Genomic DNA, 15496 nt, shown 5'->3' with positions numbered 1-15496 from the left:
TTCACAATCTCCCTAGGCAGTTAGTTTATTCCAGTGCTTAACCACTCTGACAGTTAAGTTTTTCCTAATGTCCTGCCTAATCCTCCTTTGATGCTCGCAAGAAGTCTACTGCTTCTTGTCCTATCATCAGAGGTTAGAAGGAATAATTTTTCTCCCTCCTCCTTGTTTTTTTAGGTAGTGGAAGGCTGCTATCATGTCCCCTTTCAGGCGTCTGTTTTCAAAACCAAACAAATCCAGTTCTTTCAGTCTTCCCTAATAGGTCATATTTTCTAGACTTTTAATCATTTTTGTTGCTCTTCTCTGGACCCTCTCCAATTTCTCCACATATTTCCTGAAATGTGCCCAGAATTAGACACAATACTCAAGTTGAGGCCTAATCAGTACAGAGTAGAGTGAAAGAATTACTTCTTGGCTGTGTCTACACTGGGCCACTTATTCTGGAAAAGCAGCCGCTTTTCCGGAATAAGCTGCGAGCTGTCTACGCTGGCCGCTTGCTTTTCCAGAAAAGCAATGATGATCTAATGTAAAATCGTCATTGTTTTTCCGGAAAAACTATGCTGCTCCCGTTCAGGCAAAAGTCCTTTTCCGGAAAAACTGTTCTGGAAAAGGGCCAGTGTAGACAGCACAGTAGTCTTTTCCACAAAAAAGCCCCGATCACGAAAATGACGATCGGGGCTTTTTTGCGGAAAAGCGCGTCTACATTGGCACGGACGCTTTTCCGGAAAAAGTGCTTTTCCGGAAAAGCATCCTGCCAATGTAGACGTGCTTTTCCGGAAATACTTATAACGGAAAAACTGTTCCGTTTTAAGCATTTCCAGAAAAGGGTGCCAGTGTAGACGCAGCCCTTCTGTCTCACAACGCTCCTGTTAATGTATCCCAGAATCATGTTTGTGCTTTTTTTTTTGCAATAGTGTTACACTGTTGACTCATATTTAGTTTGTGATCTACTATGACACACTAGATAACTTTCTACAGTACTCCTTCCTAGAAAACTAGCAATACTAGTCTCATCCAGGATTTGAACTCTAGACCTCTCACACCCACAGCAAGAATCAGACCCCTAGTCCAACAAGCCAAGCCTGCCATGAAATGTGAAAACTGTACCACTGTAACAGGTATTCCCTGTGAGCTGCGCACTTGTGCAGCCACTCAAGAGAAATTTAAATGCCACCCAGCTGATTAGCAGAATGCCCACACCTGGGTTTTGTGTTTCTACTGGTGGTGCACATTCACACATGTTTCAGTGCACATCAAAAAAAATGTTCACACATGGATGGAAAAGATTACAGGGAACATTGATTGTAACCCATCAAAAAATTCTGCTCCAGTAATGGCTTCCCATGTTACATAGTGCATTGTTGTTTCAGGAGCCAGCTCCAAAATCACTGGCTGCGTGGGGCCCCTGCTCCAGCTGGGATTTGGCCGGTCGTGTTTCAGACCATTAGAGGTAAATCCTGAATTCAGGTCATGACTCAAGTAAGCAAACTAGGTTCTGACAAATGCACAGAGATGGTAGTAGGCCCATTCGCCAGGCTGAGAAGCAACTGCACAGACCATCTATCCATAAAGTACACAAGGACCATCACCCATCACCATAATGTCCAAGGACCTAACCACTTGCTGTTAATGGATGTATCCTCACAGCACACCTGGGAGGTAAGGCAGTGGCATTACCCCATATTACAGGGAAACTATGAACCCGGCTTGCACCCTAACCACTGAACCGTGCTTCCTAGCTACAATCCAGTGATCAAAGTGACCCACTTGCATAGCCCCCTGTGCAGGTGGGGAAAGATTCACCAAGCAGCAAGCCCTTGGACCCTATCATGCCCATAGGCCTCCATTTCTTTCGCACTGCTGCCTGGGGAGTCCCTAGGATAGAACACCCTGCTAAAGAAGATTAGCAAAGCTGCACATGGAATCTGCACCTCTGCTCAGAATTTGTCCCTCCCCATAATGTCTTATAAAGCCCCTTCTCTAATGAGGCTGTAAAGAGATGGGCTGCATCTAGACTGGCATGATTTTGCAGAAATACTTTTAACAGGAAAGTTTTTCTGTTAAAAGTATTTCTGCAAAAGCGCATCTAGATTGGCACGGATGCTTTTGCGCAAAAGTATCCGTGGCCAGTCTAGACATGATTTTGCTCAAGAAAGCCCCAATCGCCATTTTAACCATCGGGGCTTTTTTGCTCAAAACAGTTCTTCCCTGTCTACACTTGCAAGTATTCTTGCACAAGAGGGCTTTTTCTTGCACAAGCAGGAGCGTGAAAGTAGTTGCCCAAGAAGCAAATTCAAGTGGCCAGTGTAAATAGCTGGCAAGTTTTTGCACAAAAGCAGTTGCTTTTGTGCAAAATCTTGCCAGTCTAGATGCACCTATTGGGTATTATAATCAGGTTGTCCATCACAAGCACTTGGAGGCTCCTATTCCAAACCAAGCCACCTTTATGACATATTCCAAGTCCTCAAAACAAATGAAAGCCTGTGGAAAGCCCAAAGCACGCAGCTTTCTCTGGGCTGGTGTTAGCATTGCAAGGTGTGCTGTTCCTCCATAAAGCTGTTGCATAAGCGTCGTGATTAACCTTTTGTTCAAATTGACATTGCTTACTGGCTGAAATTACTGCCCATATTTAATCAGGGACAATTCCTGCCTTTGAACCTGTCGCAATGCAGGTTCAAAGGTTACCTAGGTGCTCTGCCCTGGGTTTATTAAAGCAGCATTGTGGATGATTTCAGGTACAGACTTGCCACAGACACAGTCTGGGGAAAAAGAACAAGCCTTATGCAGCCACTTGGAACTGTACAGCAACCTGAGTAGGACATAAAACCCTGCACAACGGGAGACAAAAGGTAAGCCCTGTAACATTCTTTCTCCTCAGAAAAAAAAGGTGATTTTAAATTCCTTTGTGGAAGAGTTGTAAAATAGATATTGAAGTAATAACTGACCCCATTCTCCATGCAAACATACAGCTCCCTTCACAACCTACAATCCCTGAGGGATTACTGGTATGTTTAGATTTCTTAGGGCTGCTGAGGTTAGGAGAAGCATGCTATCACAGCCATGCTACATGCTGGAGGAAAAGCCATGAAATGAGCTTGCTCTTACTATTGCAGTCTTGAATGGGAATCCCAACTCTACTACGGGCTAAAGCCACATTTTCATGTTTGATGCCTTTATCGGTTCAATGGCCCAGTATGCAACTTGCCAGCATCCTGCTGTTCAGACCCAAGGTTATCATTGACCTCCATGCAGTCAAACCCCATTCCTCCCATTTCTGTGGTTTACATGATCAGAAATGACAGATGTTGAAATTGACTGACAAATGCATGGATCAGATTATCTGAAGAGATACCCAGCATCCAGTCCAGTGAGACCCACGACCTTTGACTCAGGTTCTTACATGCTATCATAGAAATGAGTAATCCATCTTCCTTTATTTTATTTTATTTTCATTTTGAGAGAGTATGACCCATGGGTGCTTTTCCAAATTGACAGTAGCACACAGCTTCCTACAGTACATGCTCAGCTTTTGTAGACCCCTGTGAATATAAAGATCTCCAAGAACTTGACAAAGTATCATTATACTAAGTGAGCAGTGAGGAGAACTGAGGCACAAAAGTGAAGTGTTTTGCAAAAACTCAACTAGCAAATGAGAGGCAGAGTTGGGAAGAGAACTGGGAACTCCTGAACCTCACTGCTCTCTTTCAACAATGGAATAAGTATTTTCAATAATAAAACAAAGTCCTTATGGCACTGTCTGTATTCATATACTGAAGTAATACAACCTTATTCCTATCTGCTTGTATACATATAAAGCAGTGATAAGAGCCATATATGAAATCCTTTGTGGAAGGTGTTTTTTCTTTAAACACACAAGCATAGATTTACACAGCAGCAGCATGTTTTTACACCACATTGAGAATGCAATGAGGGCAGAGAAGTAATCTTTTTGTTTCCAAGAGATGAGATGGGTCTAAATCAAGCTCTTTCCCCAACATTCCCTCTCAGAAGATCAGCCCACTCACTCAAATTTAGGAAAGTCCTACTCCAGATCTGGATTCACATCTAAACACTGGGGTGGGCGTGGCAACAGAGCAGTGAACTGTAGACTAAGAGAGTATTTCCTCAGGGTTTATTTGCAGTCTCTGCTGTTTGCTTTAGGTAAGTAGGTAACTTTGCCACCTTTGGACAATTGCCCTGTTTCCTTGTGTAAAACCTCAAGCAGAGCACTCCACAACATACACACTTCCATTTGGGGAAGGCCATCAGTAACAGCTATTCTCTCAACACAGTTTGTGCCACTGATTTGAGTTACTTATCTGCGGGTGTAAGTACAGGCAGGATTTTACTTTCCTTATTAAGCCCATTAAGAAGGAGAGACTGAGATGTGTGCCACTCTTTCCCTTTGAAAAAATATCTTAACTGAAGTCAATGAGTCTTATTTCTACTTTTCTGAGAGCTGGATTTGGCTCAGACAATGCTTGTTTTTTAATCTGGAAAGTAATCAGGCCTGATTTTTCCCATTTGAGCATGTATACCTGTGTACCAACTAAACTTAGGGAACAGCGAGCACTAGGCAAAGCTAAACATGGCCAGATTTCCTTCAGAAAACTACATTTCTTTAGTATCTTCCATCCAAAGCTTTTGACAAATATTTGTGAATTTAATCCTCAACTCCTATTGAGATCTGCAGCTATTTTTAGCCTACAAGGGGAAACTGTTAGACAAGTTAAGTTACTTGCTCAGTCACACAGCAAGTCCATGAGAGAAGCAATTCCCTGCTCTGTGCTTTAACCACAAAACCTACCTCCTACCCAAGAATGGAAAGATTAACCATAGCCTACAACTGCACTGTTTTACATCTCATGCAGCCCCATTGATGTCATTGGGTTTGTAAGAGATAGAGATGGGAACAGCTATCCTTTCCCTATCCAAGTACACAAAGCTTGTCTATTAAGATGGTACTTACAATAGTGATTTATTTTAAGTACCTAGAGCTAGAGTCACAGCTGGGGTAAATCAACAGCACAGCACTGAATCCAGCATCTGATTTCTGGGCTTCAAGGAAGAAACACAAGCAGAGTGCAGCACAACCACCAAACCTACAGCAAAGAAGAAGCTGTCCTCTTCCTTTACCTTTGGGGGAGGAAAAAGAAAAGTTAAGTTACCTGCTCAGTCAAACAATAATAAGAGGCATCTACAAGCTTTTAAAAAAGGACCCCCCCCCCAAGGATTTCTCAGTCTACAAAAGGGGGCATCCTCTAAATACAGAAAACTATTAATATAGCTGGGCTTTTATTAGCAAAAACAAAATAAAAAATTACAATTAACCTCTCAAGATTTGACCCTTAAAGACTCCCTCAGAGCCCTACAAGCACAGCTTTTCCCCTGTAATTATCTGGGAACCACTATTGTCCTGTAGCCCAGGCTCGCTCTTTTATAAGATCCTTTCCCAGCATGCTCTTCTGATTACTAGTTATTTAAACCTGGCAGAGTTAGTAACTAGCAGTCTTGAGGTGAGGATTGTGGTGTTCTATAGGTGGCTAATAAGTAGCAGTGCTGGTTTCTGGAGGTATGTTTTAACATTATCTTTTGTTTTTGAGTTTAGTTTTTTTCTATTGTTGGTATTTTCTTTGTATCTTCACTGAAGGTTTCAATTTATAGGGATGTGTTGATTTCTTTTATTATGACAAAGTTAATGTTTACTTACAGATGTGTAACTTTAAAAATGTAGGCTTCTTATAGTGAAGAGCATCTGGCTCTAATGAGACTGCTTATCCCAAAGCTATGTAGTTACTTAAAGCTGACAAACTACACTGAGCAGCTTAAGGGAGCTGATAATCTAGGGACACTTCAGCTTGGCAAATGTGTGAGAAGTAAAAAGGCTTTAGGAAACACAAATCTGAGTCTGAATAATTGATATTATTGCCTTGTTTTTTGGATCACTATAAACAAAATGTCTAACAACTCTCCCTAACAATACTTTCTAACTTGGGATTTCTTATTTGAGGATTCCTGATAAAAAGATAATTCAGATGTGACTTTCCTGTTTACAACTAGAACACTAAAATTCTATAGAATACTCATAATACTCTAATAAATTAGAACTTCTTACAGAGTAGAAAGTTATTTGTGCTAAGTACTAATTAAGACTTGTTTAAGGCTTAACTAATATATAGGTATCAACCAAGAAAGAGCTATTCCTTTGAACTAGTATCAGGGACTATCTGCAAAAGTGATAGTCCTGTGGCACCTCATAGGTTGACCAATTTATTGGTACACTTCATCAGATGAACCTTCTAGGGAAATATTGTGTTATGGTGATCAGAAGACCTAGGTTTTGTTCCTGACTTGTTCATAAAGTCTCAAATAGAATGTCTACTTAGCACCTTACATTTCTTTCTCTACATGAGTATAGATAATAACCACCTTAATGAAGCACTTGGCACTGCTATAGCCAAGCCAAAAAGCTTTGGGATGTGAAATTAAAAGGATCCTTAGCCTACTTTTGGTGGGCAACATTACTTGGAATGGCCTTAATTACTCAAGACCCAGAAATCCTCCTTACCCTAAAAGCAATAGCACTGTTAATAAACTTCCAAATGGGGAATAATCTCCTGAGGCTTTGATCCTCGTAGGAGAAAAGACCAAAGTAATGAGTTCTCAGTAACAATCCATGTGGTGTTTGAAGCTAACTACAAGGAGGTAGTGTGATACTCAACTCTCCATTTGAGTCAAATGATAACTCATAAATTTCTGAATGCCTTCAAGATTTCTTTTCCCTTTTGGAAACCAAGTTTACTAAACCTCTGCACTGAATCCTGAGGAAAGCAATTAATGTAACATGTAGATTCCTTGCCCCACTGTTTTCTCCTCCCTCCCCCCTAATTTGTTAGTTGTGTTCTTATTGACTCTCACTTGCAAGGCAAATTTGGACCACCTTATACTTAGCAAACATATTGCGCTTCATATGTTAAATGCCCAACTAATTAATTTTACTCTTAAAAATGAGTAGTCCTGTGGCACCTTAGATGAACAAATATGTAACATAGAATCATGAGCTTTTGTGGGCAAAACACACTTGATCAGATGATGAGCTGGAGTCCTCCCAGAAAAGCTGATGGGTTTCATAGAGCTGGAAGCGACATCAGGAAGTCATCAGGTCCAGCACCCTGCCCAAGGCAGGACCAATCCCAAATAAATCAACACAGCCGGGGCTTTGTCAAGCCAAAACTGAAAAACCGCTAGGGATGGAGATTCCACCGCCTCCTTAGGTAACCCATTCCAGTGCTTCACCACCCTCCTAGTGAAATAGTCTTTACTGATAGCCTATCTAGACCTCTCCCACTGTCACTTGAGACCATTGCTCCTAGTTCTGTCACTACTGTGAACAGCCTTCTTCCCACATGACAGTTGGGGAAAACAGAGCACATAGGCTAAATGGCATGCTGAGGACAGCAGATGAAACTAACAATTGTTAATCTCAAGCCTTGTATTTCTCCATCCAAGCCATTCTGCTTCTGGACTGTCCTAAGTGACAGGGTTTCATCATCCACCCGACTAGATCCAGTCACTCATCCTAATTTCCTGGAGCAGGATGGAGTCCTAACAGGGTTGAAGGAACACAAGGGTAACTTGCAAGTCAACTCTTACTTGAGCATGAAGCTTGCCTGACTCCCTGAAAGGGCCCCACTGCTGTCATTTGAGGGAGCAAGTAATTATGATGGGTACCCATTTCGGAGGTAACCAACAGTGAACATGAGACAAGTGGCCTCCTCTAGGAAGAACCCTGTTAAGTGGCCACAGTGAATAAAACTGATCAACATCTTGCTGATACTGTGCCCAATACCTCTACATGGTATCCAGGTTCAGTCTTGGTCTCCGAACTCAATCTCTTTTTATGTTGTATTCACGGTCCTCTAAATTGTATTGCTTCACCAGTCCCTGACATGTTCATCTATACCACAGGAATCAACCCATTGGTAGACCATTCCTCAGACACCTAAGCTCTGATCTTACAGACCTTAACCCTTCCCTCTACATGACTAAAGATCATTCTGACCACCTGCATTGCCCTCAGTTAGCTTTCTCTTCCCACCCCACTTTGTGGCTTTTTGTCTATAGGATAAAAACCCAAGTCAAACCACAATTTGTGAGTGGAAGGTTGCAGCTTTATTCCTTCTAACTCTGTGGAAATTCTTTAAGCAGGAGGGTGTGTGTGCCATAAAAATGGTAACCCACAGCCTTGAGCACAGCAGTGCAACTGGTACCACTGATAAAACCTTTCTGATAAAAGGGAAGCCTTTGCCCTCCGAGTCTGGTGCACGGTATCCCTGACCATTGATCAGGCCAGTCAGGCATGTACTTTAGCTGTCTAGCAGACTATTGCTCAAGACCATGAACAGGCACCAATACCCTGCACCCCTCAGTCTGGTCCACAGTAGTAAGTGGAATTTGAGCAGCTGAGGCCAGTGACCTTCAGGTGCTTCAGAATGTGGCCCATCATTCTTGACCTTCCACTGACATGAATGGTCCAGCTACTCACAGGACCTCTTCTCTTGAAGGGGAATTCTTTTGGCTTAACTCCAGGCTTACAGTATTGACAGTCTCACTGCTTGGCAGTATGTTCCTGGTGTCCCTGATCTAGATCTGACTGGTAATACCATAGCCCTGATCCTGGTAGGGGTGGGCATCTGATTTCTTCTGCTCCAGATATACAGATAAGAGTGTGTATGTAGAAATTCATTCTCCTGATACCCTAGGGCTACATCAACACTGTCCTCTCTTGTGCAAAAGCAAACGTGGCAAAGCATGGAATATTGCTGCACCTCATTTGCATAATTGAGGCTGTTTTTGCACAAGAGGCTTTTGTGCAAAAGGAGCAGTCTACACTGCTCCTCTTTGCTCAAAACCCCCCTTCTTGCACAAGCCATTCTTCCTGAAAAGTGAAAACAGCTCTTATGCAGGGAGAGAGGATTTTGCGTAAGGAGCAGTGTAGATGGCTCCTCTTTGCACAAGCCTCTTGTACAAAAATTGAGCCCCATTAATTATGCAAATGAGGTGCACCAATATTCCATGCTTTGCCTCATTAGCATTTTTTTGCACAAGAGGGCAGTGTAGACGTAGCCTAGGAAAACAGTGAAACCATAATTCTTATGCACTTGGGACACATGCCTTGGTTTGGCATTGGGGATAACAACTGAGAATCCCTGAACACTAGCAGTGTGGTAGGCAAATGGGAGCAGGAAACTCCAAAAAGGCTATAATCCTAAATTGTGGGTCCTGGGAGATGGGGGAAAATGGTTTATAGATTCTCCTACCTCAATCATCCCAGTGACCTATTTATTAGGTGTGCTGCAAGGGATTTATAGCCTTCCGTACAACTCCTCCATGGTGGTGGTCGTAGTGGTGGGAGGGGTGTTTCTTCAGACAAAGATGTAGGTATTGGTTGATCCTGTTTGGGTCCCTCCCCATCTTACTCCTTCTCTAATAATGCTGGACAAAGATCAGAGACAATCTGGCTCTGCCTCTGACTATTAGTGAGGGGAGTAACCAATTGCTCAGTGAATCAATTCTTTATTTTTTGTTTGCATAGTAAATGACAGGTGAATCAGGTTAGTGCACTGACTAACCAGGGTGTAAGGCCAAGCAACTTAGACTCTAAAGAATGAAACTAGAATACACTTGGCAATCTGTGCTGAGTAATCTGTACTTCTGTGGTGGTAAATCGGTGATAGGTCAGTTTTCAAGTGGCATCTTGCAGAGGTTGATAGTAAGCAAGTGCTCATTGGGAGGCATGTCGTGAAGACAGGGAGCAGGTGTTCTAGCTTCCCAGTCAGATAAAATCTGTAGCAGCGCACGTTAGTCAAACATGCTAGAGGGCAGAACCACAGAACACTGGCCAATTGACTTTACCTCCCCTGTCAATGGGTTGCTGGGGTCAGATTTAGGCTTGGTACCTGCTAGAGAAGCCCTTGCTGCTTTGCTCTATATTGGCCTGGAACAAGCTGGGGAGCAGCAATGTGTTAATCAGTCTCCAGTTGCCCCTGAAGTGCCCTGCTGTTTCATTATTTAGATATGCAACCCACAACTGTGGCTCCAGTTTAGTACTAGTCCAATGTGTGAAGTACTATCCTGTAGTACTGGTGGAGCTAGCAGTCCCACTTAGTTAACTGAAAAAACCCACATAATGGGATGTGTTATTTAAACCACAGCCCAAATAGCTTCAGTTTGGCTGAAATCTTGCATGCTGGATTCTGCTTCAAGGCAACATTTTTGGAAGGATCAGCTAAAACTTTTTTCCTTAAGTATGAACAGACTCTCTAGCTTGTTCCTTAACTCTTTGTGCACTTCTAATTCTCTCTTTACTCCCCACGCTCTGGAGCAGGGACTGCTCATTTAGTAGCAGAGTGGCATTGGTGGTAGGAACCAAAAATGGTATAGCCCTTTAAGAATAGGATCAAATTTGACCAAGTTGTGATCTTTTGCAGAAATTGTAGCTGGCACATACTCAGACTCCTTAGAACTTCACAGTTTAGATGGAAACTTCAGCCTCCAGATGCCCTGGCTTACCTGGATGTGGCACCTAAAGCTCAGGGCTTCCTGGATGTGGCACCTAAAGCTCAGGGCTTCTCATCAATTGGGAAGCCCATGCTGGTGCTCCAGCTCCCCACCATGGGGCTGGAGCACTCCATCTACTAGCTGGAATCCCCTCCGCTGCACCCTTCCCCCGGCTCTGATCCACAAGGAGAGTGGGGGGAGTGTTGTCATCTTCCTTCCCAATTAGGGGCCACATCAATGAGGCTTTTTTGGCTTCTCACTGTGTAGCCCCTAACTTTTTTTTTCTGTGGGTCAGTGGTCCCTGATCCAAAAAAGGTTCCCTATCCCTGGTTTAGGCTCTGAACAGTCTGTACTGAGCATGCTCTTGCTTGGGGCTACACAAGATTTCCTTGCTTTTTGCAGTTGCAGGTTGTTCCAGGTCATGTTGGATCTAGGCACAGGAACTGAGACTGTTGGCATGGTCTCTATAGTGTAGACCTAGCCTGTTGATATGGTCTTGATAGTGTAGACACAGCCTACACAACACAATTTCTTCCCCCAATTTGAGAGCACAATTATGTCACCAGAAGCGGTAAGTTGTAATGGCAATGTTAGTCAGTTATGTAGCTTTCTTCATACTGACTATAGGTCTCTTGCTTGCATCCAGTGCCTCTTCCACCCCCTCCTCCTGATTTTGAGGTAGGGAAGAAAACTGCCTAAACTAAGAGGGATAAGAGCTAAACCCAGAAGCAAAAGTAGGGGAGTAAATTTAGGAGAAGCAACCTAGAAGACTCTGTCCTAAAGCTTAGGAAATAGCTTAGTTTTTGTCCTGCCATAGGCCAGTTATGGGAGAGGGGGAAGAATGAGACTTGACACCCTCTTGTGAGGGAGGGAACTAGAACAAGGAGCCAAGAAGAGAAACTAGGATGTGACTATGGGAGGATCAGGGTAGGAGTGCGAGCCTGGAGCTGCAAGGCAACTTGGTCTAGTGGGGGTAAGGGACTGATGAGAAGTTTGATTGGAGAGGGGATTCCCTAGATGGGACTAAGGCTTGGGAAAGGCAAGAAAGAAGGGCTCAAGATCAGGCAAATGAGCAGGTGTCCCCTGCTAGATGCACTTTAAGCCTGGAATAAAAATAGAATTGAGTTGCACCATTGCTCTGATTTCAGCAAATACCTAAAACCCACTGAAGTGTCCCCTCCTCTCCATGTAGTGCTAGTCCAGAGGATGCCTGTCTACTACTGCTATTTGTATTCCACTACCTCACTATACAATAGTGATAGAGATGTAGCCGTGTTAGTCTGGGGTAGCTGAAGCAAAATGCAGGACAATGTAGCACTTTAAAGACTAACAAGATGGTTTATTAGATGATGAGCTTTCGTGGGCCAGACCCACTTCCTCAGATCAAATAGTGGAAGAAAGTAGTCACAACCATATATACCAAAGGATACAATTAAAAATGAACAAATATGAAAAGGACAAATCACATTGCAGAACAGGAGGGGGATGCAGGGGGGGGGGAAGGAAGGTAAGTGTCTGTGAATTGATATTAGAGGTAGGGAGAGTGGGATGTTTGTGAGTTAATGGTATTAGAGGTGATAATTGGGGAAACTAGCTTGGTAATGGGTGAGAGTTCAAATGTTTGTTGAGTCCTTTTTGGAAAGTGTTCAGAGGATTCCCTTTCAAGTGCAGATGTAAAAGGTCTTTGTAGCAGAATGCAGGTGGTTAAGTCATTGAGAGAGTGTCCCTTCTGGTTAAAATGGCAAGAAACTGTTTTCTCTTTGTGATCTTGTCTGATATCTGTTTTGTGGGCATTAATCCTTTGGCGAAGTGTCTGAGATGTTTGTCCAATGTACATAGCAGACGGACACTTTCGGCACATGATAGCATAGATTATATTTCTGGATGCGCAGGAATATGTGTTCTTGATCTTATAACTCACTTGGTTAGGTCCAATAATGGTATCAGCAGAATGAATATGTGGACAAAGCTGGCATTTTACCTCAGTATAGTGACTCTAAAGGTTCTGACTCTGCTGATGGCCCATGTGGGTGTCCATATGATGCCACAGAATGGAGTTTGACTTCTCTGGCTTGTATGTAACTTAATGGCTTACAAACACTACTTACACAAGAGTGTTATGAACTCTCATGTAAGAGGAATAAGTTAAGAGCAACATTGCTTATTAGTAAGAATGCATTTTGCCAGGGATGTTTGTTTCAGAGGAAGGTAATCATGGGCTATGAGCAAAGAAACTGGATGCCAGTTGTGGTGATCCAGCAGGCTGACTTCATAGATTTCTTAAAAGTGGTATTCCTACCAACAGCTCCCAAATACTGCTGTCTTGGCATCAATACCAGCCTGTTCTCCAACTTCCTCTTATTGGATTGGCTCCCATCAACCAGCACGTTGGCCACTTCTGGGGGTTTCTTTGATCTTGCTTCCTTGTGAAATCTTTGGGGTTTGAAACAATCTTTGTATCTAAAGCTACTATAGAAGACTTCTCATAGCAGATGTAGTCAAGATGAGTAACATCTGCTGTTAGCATGAGGCTGTCACCTCAGTGACTTGGAGTAATGGGACACGGAAAAAGAGAAGACCAGTATGGTGTAGAGAAAGTTAAAACGCAGTTAAGACACGGAGTACAGCTCCTTAGTGCTACATGTAGCTCAATGTATGTTAATAGGCATATAAGGTTAAGCATTACAAAAGTGCAACCTCCTCCATGTACTTCCGTGTGTCAAATATTGAAGGCCTTGGTTTATTTCCCCCTAAAAGCTAGGGTGGTAATTCTCATTCCTGTACAATAACTCTGATCTTTGCAATCCTTCAGTCCCCAGGAAACTGGACTAAATCCTTCTGTTAAAAGCCATGTAATCCACTGGCATCAGTAGGGTTATATAGGCATAACAAGAACAGAAGCTTGTGCTACAACAAGCAGAAGAGCCAAAGTGCCTTAACTGAAGCGAAGGTGTCAGATTGAACAGCCAAAAATTCAGAAGGTGTATGCCTTCCCTTTTTTCTCTAAATTAGAAACATAAATGGTCTCCCCTCACCCCTGCCCCAGCCAAGTTTTGCTGAGTTGCAAACAATGCAGGGCCATTGTCCATGAGGATGACTTATGACTCAAACTAAAACTTTCAAAGGTGTCAAGGATGACTTATGACTCTAACTTTCAAAGGTGACTAGTGATTCAGAGTACTATGAAAATAAATCTGCATATCCTGGCTCTAAATGGCGACCACTAACAAAGCAGTAGCTGCTTAGTGTGTGTGGAGAATTAAGTTAATCAAGGCATGATTAAAGGGGTCTAAAATGAACCATCTGGCTTCATGGTATCTCAACGGTCTTATTGACTGGTCCTTTGAACCATATAGCAATCCACTATTGTCCTGTGTCCAGACTTAATAGTGGAAGCTCCTTTCTGATTTAAAAACTAAGCTGGCAAAGTACACTAAACCAAGTTTGCATAAAGCTACATTTTAGCTACATGGCTACAAGACTCATTTCAAATGTACTGTGCCAAAGGGATCCTATTACCTGGAAAACTGGAATAATGGAGATAGGCCATTTAGTGTTTGAAATATAAACATGACTAGGAATAGCAAACATTAGTCCCACACAGGTCTTGTTTACTACACTAGCCTGTGTTCCTGTTACCAACCATGTGCTTGTTTCAAAAAATCTTAACACTCAACTGAACTGACCTAACCATTTAGTTCAGGAAAGACACTATGGGGCTCTGGCTCCTTCTAATTAGCCTTTGTTTTCACTCCTAAATAAGTCTGTACATGCATGAGAACTAACACCTCTAGTAGATGTGAACTAGCATGTGATAAGAACACGGGGTCAAACTGATGTGGTGTGACTCAGTTGACATCCTGGGGTTTAATGCCAGGCATTTTCAACAGAGCCTCAGTTACAAATGCCTCGACTAGGCTGTTCAAAACTCTGAAATGATTGTAACTGAGCTGAGTTATGCTGGCTTTTTAGAAAGGTAACAATTGAACATTGACTTACACAGCTTTGAAACTTTTTCTATTAATGAGGGAAGTTTCTCCTTTCTCTTACTTTATATTTAACACACAGTACTGTACTGCATTTGTGGCTTCTCTTTGCTGCCACCTGTGTACTTCTGATTTTGAAGTGTGGTTGAGTCACTTTGCAATTCTAGTGCAAGTCTGAAGTTCTCTAGCACAAGCTTAAGATTGCAGTTGCTTGTTTCCAAATTCTTAACTCAACAGAGTAACTTTTCAGCAGAGCTAGTCTGGGGAGGCCTTTCCAGCTTGTAGGAAACTGACACTTGTCTCAAACAGGACAAGATCATAACCAATATAAACATGTAACTTGATATCTGGATCAAGCCACCTGTATCCATGGGGCAGTGTTCATTCATAAGCCAAGCATCCCTTAGCGTAACTGAAGTATGAACATAATATTGGCTTCAATTTCAAAGTCCTTGTTCTAGCCTGACTTTCACTCCATTAATCTCAATAGTACATGTAGAAGTGTGTGTTTTGCAGCCTAGTCCTCCTCTTTCAGGTGCCTGTCCTTCCTCCTCCACAAGAGACCTAAGAAGCTCATAGGCTTGAAGTACAAAAGGGCACTTGTTGCTGACTTGGTGTACATACTGCTTTCTCTACGAAGAGTACAGACCTTATTTTTAAATGTATCTTGTTACTGTTCCATGTAGCCCAGCTTAGTCTCTAATGCCACACACTTAGGAAAGACTTGGCTAAAAGTTACTCGTTAACTTAGTGAAGAAAATACATCTGGGAAAAGGAAACAGCCCTGCCCATAATCAGAAAACATTCTTGGCTCCTGAGGTGAGGACTCAACTGGTGTTCAGTGGATGGAGTAGGGTTACTGAAGAGATGACTTGGACTTGTTGGAGGATCCACAAAATTGCTTTGTTTGGTGTAAACTGCATATTGGAAAATGGTGTCCAACTTCACACTAC

General features: G+C 42.6%; 1 protein-coding gene across 2 annotated transcripts in view; it reads left to right on the top strand.

The window, feature by feature from the left end:
- Positions 1-2691: 2691 nt before the first annotated feature.
- ACSL5 (acyl-CoA synthetase long chain family member 5) overlaps positions 2692-15496 on the top strand; it is a 33077-nt gene continuing 20272 nt past the window's right edge. The window contains exon 1 of one of the 2 annotated variants that reach the window (XM_006134999.5): positions 2692-2846. The gene's annotated coding sequence lies outside the window, so the exon portion shown is untranslated. Of the gene's footprint in view, positions 2847-5479; positions 5570-15496 lie in introns of those variants that run through there. The other variant, XM_075935451.2, reaches the window with a different exon arrangement.

The sequence above is a fragment of the Pelodiscus sinensis genome, chromosome 8 (assembly GCF_052426305.1).
Source record: "Pelodiscus sinensis isolate ZL-2025 chromosome 8, ASM5242630v1, whole genome shotgun sequence".
In the NCBI taxonomy this organism is placed as follows: domain Eukaryota; kingdom Metazoa; phylum Chordata; order Testudines; family Trionychidae; genus Pelodiscus; species Pelodiscus sinensis.
Note: the sequence above shows the minus strand (reverse complement) of the source record. Positions and strands in the feature narration are given on the sequence as shown.